This window comes from Rhipicephalus microplus, chromosome 5 (assembly GCF_043290135.1).
Source record: "Rhipicephalus microplus isolate Deutch F79 chromosome 5, USDA_Rmic, whole genome shotgun sequence".
Classification (NCBI taxonomy): Eukaryota; Metazoa; Arthropoda; class Arachnida; order Ixodida; family Ixodidae; genus Rhipicephalus; species Rhipicephalus microplus.
Genome location: NC_134704.1, coordinates 160,850,994 through 160,856,993, shown reverse-complemented (window position 1 = coordinate 160,856,993; position 6,000 = coordinate 160,850,994).

The window sequence follows — 6,000 nt, the reverse complement described above, 5'->3', positions numbered from 1 at the left end:
CGGCGGCACCCCTGGTGCCAAAAGAACGGCGCGGCTCTCTGGAGCGCGCCAAGAAAACTAAAAAGCCCATAACAGGGCCTGACAATGGCCCTGGTACTTGAGCTTGACCTTTCAGCTTAAACAAGTCACTCCCTTAACGTACACACAGCACTACTTTACTTCCAATATGGACACACAAATTATACATTGGAACGTCAGAGGACTGCTTAAGAACCTCGACGACGTACAAGAGCTTTTATACAAATACTCACCTCAAGTGCTGTGTGTACAAGAAACACACCTAAAATCCTCCACAACAAATTTTTTACGTGCTTACGTCATATACCGAAAGGACCGAGATGATGCTGTGGCGTCATCCGGTGGCGTAGCCATTATTGTTAACCAAGGAGTAGCGTGTACACATTTACCACTCCAGACATCCCTTGAGGCGGTGGCTGTTCGAGCGGTACTCTTAAACAAACTCGTCACCATTTGCTCTTTGTATGTACCTCCCCACCACCGTCTTGAAAGACGTGAATTTCAGTCGTTAATAGACGAACTGCCTGAACCATATTTGCTTCTTGGCGACCTAAATGCACATAGTGGACTCTGGGGCGATTCTCGCTGTGATGCACGAGGTCGTCTCATTGAACAATTTCTCTTCTCTTCCGGTGCCTGTTTGTTGAATAGGAAAGAGCCAACATACTATAACGTTGCCAACAAAACTTACTCGTCTATAGACCTCAGCATCGTATCGCCTTCACTCCTACCCCTACTGAAATGGAAAATCATAAATAATCTATATGGAAGTGACCATTTTCCTGTAGTGTTGAGTTCACAAACAACATATGAATGTCCTCTACATGTTCCCAAATGGCTGATGAACAAAGCAGACTGGGAACAGTTCCACAACACTACACGTTTGAGTTGGACAGACATATGTAGGTTAGACATAGATGAAGCTGTGAAGTACTTCACAGCTTTTCTAACTGACGCAGCAGCCAGGTGCATACCGCAAACATCTGGAATGCCCGGCAAACGACACGTCCTATGGTGGAACACGGAGTGTCATAACGCGCGAAAGGAACAGAACAGGGCATGGAGATTGCTGCGCAACTCGCCAACGGCGGAAAATCTTGACACGTTCAAGAAAATAAAGTCTCAAGGAAGGAGAACGCGTCGGCAGGCCAGAAGAGAAAGCTGGCAGAAGTTTTTGTCGGGGATCAATTCATACACACAGGAGGCAAAAGTCTGGAACATGGTCGGTAGGATAGCAGGGAAACAAGTACACACACTTCCACTCGTAAACACTCAGGGTGATACCTTGGAAGATCAAGCAAACTTCCTCGGTGCACACTTCGAACAGGTATCCAGCTCATCCCACTATACTGACACCTTCCAAAAATACAGAACAAGAATAGAAAAACAGAAACTCGAACACAAATCCACCAGATACGAGGCATATAACCAAGCTTTCAGTCTAGCTGAGCTCCGAACATCTCTAAACTCCTGCGGTACTTCTGCCCCAGGTTCTGACCGGGTGATGTATGAAATGTTAAAAAACCTACCAAATGAAACCCGAAAAACCTTACTTTGTTTGTACAATGCTATTTGGTCTTCTGGCACTATTCCTACCTCCTGGAAAGAGGCTATTGTTATTCCCATTTTGAAAGAGGGCAAGGACCCTTCTTTACCCTCGAGTTATAGGCCTATAGCACTTACAAGCTGCTTGTGCAAAGTCTTCGAAAAAATGATAAACTGCCGACTTGTACATTTTCTTGAAACAAATAATTTGCTCGACCCATTTCAGTGCGGGTTTCGAGAAAGTAGATCCACCACAGACCACCTTGTTCGTATCGAGGCACAGATCAGAGACGCGTTCGTCCATAAACAATATTTTCTCTCTGTGTTCCTCGATATCGAAAAGGCTTATGATACAACATGGCGTTTCGGAATTCTAAGAGACCTGTCCCACCTTGGCGTGCGCGGAAGAATGTTCCACATAATCGAAAGTTACCTGTCAAACCGGACATTCCGTGTCCGTCTAGGCAGTGTGCTCTCCCAAACATTTGTCCAGGAAACAGGCGTGCCACAAGGTGGTGTGCTTAGTTGCACACTTTTTATCATCAAAATGAATTCTTTGCACTTGTCCATTCCCCGCATGTTGTTCTATTGTACATATGTCGACGACGTCCAGCTTGGCTTCAAGTCATGCAACTTGGCCATGTGTGAGCGGCAGGTGCAGCTGGGTTTAAATAAGGTCTCCAAATGGGCAGATGAAAACGGATTTCGACTTAACCCACAAAAAAGCACGTGTGTCTTGTTCTCTCGAAAGAGAGGCATGCACTCGGAGCCCGACATTCAACTGAACGGGCAACAACGGTCCGTCAAAGCTGAGCATAAATTCTTAGGCTTAATCTTGGACAACAAGTTGACCTTCGTACCCCACATAAAGTATTTAAAAACAAAATGTTTAAAAGCCATGAATGTTATAAAAGTGTTGTCACGTACTACGTGGGGTAGTGACAGGAAATGCCTCATGAACCTGTATAGAAGCCTTATTCGCACCCGCTTAGATTATGGGGCTATTATTTATCAGTCAGCGACTCAAAGTGCTTTGAGGATGCTGGATCCCGTGCACCATTCGGGCATCCGCCTTTCTACGGGTGCTTTTCGCACCAGCCCCGTAGAAAGCCTTTACGTTGAGTCAAATGAGCGGTCGCTTCATCTGCAAAGAACCTACATGTCCTTTGTATATTTCTTTAAGGTGAAAGCAGACAAGAGGCACCCCTCATACTCTGCTATTAATGACTTGTCGAGCTCGATTCTTTTTCAAAACAGGCCTTCAATGAGGCAGCCCTTCTCAGTTCGCCTGAAGGGTCTAGCTGAGGACACTGGAGTGTCACTCGAACACAGTTTAATGGCTCCTGTAGCATACCCGCCACCGTGGCAATGGCAGACTATAGATTGCGATGTGTCTTTTTTAGAAGTTACTAAACATGCGCCTATTGCCCATATTCGAACATACTTCTTGGAACTTCAACACAAATACACACGTCCTGAGTTCTTTACAGATGCCTCCAAGACTAACTCCTCTGTGTCCTACGCTGCTGTCGGCCCATCCTTTTCGGATGCTGGCCCTCTACATCCACGCACAAGTATCTTCACAGCGGAAGCTTACGCGATACTGGTGGCAGCTAAACACATCAAACAATTACAAATACAAAAAGCAGTAATTTATACAGACTCCCTCAGTGTGGTAACGGCTCTGCACAGTCTTAAAAACAAAAAAACCCAGTCCTTGTCTCACTTTACTCCATTTTGTGCACACTCTACACACACAAACAACATGTTGTAGTGTGCTGGGTGCCAGGGCACCGTGAGATCCAAGGCAACGTGAGGGCGGATCAGCTCGCTGCATCCGTCCATGAGAGCACCGCCATTACATCTATATCAATGCCGGCCCTTGATCTTAAGCCGTCTCTCAAACGAAACCTCAGGGACTACTGGCAGAGCAAGTGGGATACACACACACAAAACAAACTACACGTTATCAAGCCACACCTTGGCCATTGGCCACCAGTATCAAAATCACGTCTAACAGAGGTAACACTAACAAGACTCAGGATAGGACACACATACACGACACACACACATCTTTTATCCGGTGGTGATCCACCATTGTGTGATAAATGTGGTGAGACATTAACAGTTCTTCACGTTTTAATTCAATGTAAACATTTAGACAGTCTAAGAAGACACCACTTCCCACTATCCTACTGACAACATATACCTTTACACCCTGCAATGTTCGTCGGTAGGGAACCGCTTTTTAGTCACAAATCACTATTAGCGTTTTTAAAGGAAATTCATTATTTTCATATCATATACCCGGGCATACCGTAGCACGACCTCTCTTGAGAGGTTTTTGCTGCGGTGGCCACACAGGAAAGCACATGCCTCACGGCCCTTGGACGCAAGGGTATGAACGAGTGAGGCACTTGTGCTAATGCCATACATATCCACCATCGTCTTATTATCACCAACTTTTGTCATCATTCACACCACACACATCTTTCACGGCATGGTCATCATTTTATTACTCGTATGTTTTTACCCGCCTTATCGCGAGGAATTTTATGGCCCTTATACAGCCGCTTATCACAATCATTGTCCATATTTTTAGTAAGATGAAATGGCGCTCTTTGGCCAACAAATGGCCCTTGCGCCAAAAACACCATATATCATCAACATATATACAGAGATATACCGCAGCACTTGCAAAAGTGGGTAAAATAGATTTTAAGAACATGCAAACTTACAAGCACATTTCAGACTTCCACCATAAGCCATTGATTTTAGCGTATTAAGAGCCCTACCCTGGTAAGAGAAGATGGTGTAAAACCTGATTTTACAAAGTACTGTAATATACAGAGTGGCACAACCACCCCCCAAAGATCACCCAACCCTTCATTTCATTCATTCAATACTGCAGCCTTACAAAGCCCTAGCAGATGCTTCAAATATTTGTTAAAAAGTATGTCCCCGTATGTTTCCACCCCCTAAAAATACTGATGACTAAAAATTGACAACCAGGACACCATCAATTTCTTCTAGAAGGGTAAGACGGCACTGAATGGTATATGATGGACAAGTAACAGGGAAGAAAGGCGTTGAACTATGGCCCTGACGAGACCATGTGGTATCCTACAATGGTATTGAACTAAAATGTCTGGTATTTATCGCGACAGATACAGCAGAAATACAACCTAGCAGTGACCACATCGATTAAATGATCTAATTTTTGAAAGCAGCTCTGACTTCTCATTTCATGGGTTTAATTATGTCATTTCATGATGGTAAATGACGACAGTCTTAATATCCAAACTTCATCTTATGTGCAATTTGCTTATGTGGTTCCATGACTGAATAAGTGTGCTCTCGTTCGTGATACCAAAGTGGACATAAAGTTTCATTGTGTTCAGTATGGTTAATTATTGTTTAATCTATAGACAATCGTTGCTCTGTACGCGAACAAACTAGTGATGCTTCAATTTAACTTGACGCTGTTAAGCCACATATAATTACTTTTTAGCACGCTTACCTTGTAGTCTGGAAACATTTCAATTGTTTTGATGTGCATCCTTGCAGTACATCCTTTTTTTCTTGTGCCTTGGACCTTCCTCTTTTTTTTTAGCGAAGGTCTTACAATCCCAGTCACCAGCAGTACTGTCCTGCGCCTTGAAAAAGATGCAAACGAGCAGGTTATAGCCACGCTAAGTTGTAGATGCAGAACTGTTTTTTTGCTTTTAACCTTGGTTTTAACCTCGTGTTCCAGCGTAAGGAAGGGGGAAGTATAAGGGAGCAAATGGAGCAAGAAAAACATACACACACAGCTGCACATACCACAGGTTTCTCGCAGTGAACATTGTGACGCTCTCGGCCGAATACACAACCTTTGGTGCGCTTGCTGAGGATCTTGAATGGGCACTCGAGCTCGATCGGAAGTGTTACAACCGGCCCCGCGGCTAAGCCGCGCCCCGAAACGCACGAACAGAGTGGCCAGGGCCAAAAAGAGAGCGTTTATTGTCCGGCTTGGGTTTTTATAAGAACGAAAGGTAAGGGAAGGGGAAGAGGGAGATAAGATAGAAGGCGCGCGCAGCGCACACTGGCAGCGCTTGTTTAGCGGTGGCCAACAGTTCGTGGCATTCCTTCTTCCTTAGAATCCATAACGCTCCACCGGCTTCTTGATACGTGTGGAACGTCTTAGCTCTGGGGGCGGGTGGCCCGGAATACCGGGGCCAGTAGCCGTTGGAGCTTCGTAGTCTTGTACAGGAGGGTCCGGGCTTATCTGGGGGCTAGTGAGAGCCTCTGGACTCGACGGTTCTTCGATGCTTCTCCGCCTGAGCTGGTCCATGTGCCGGTGAACAAGCCCGTTCTCCGTGTCGACAGACACGATGCGTGCACCAGAGGTTGACCGGACCTTGCCAGGTGTCGACGTGTCACCACGGCCGTAATTGC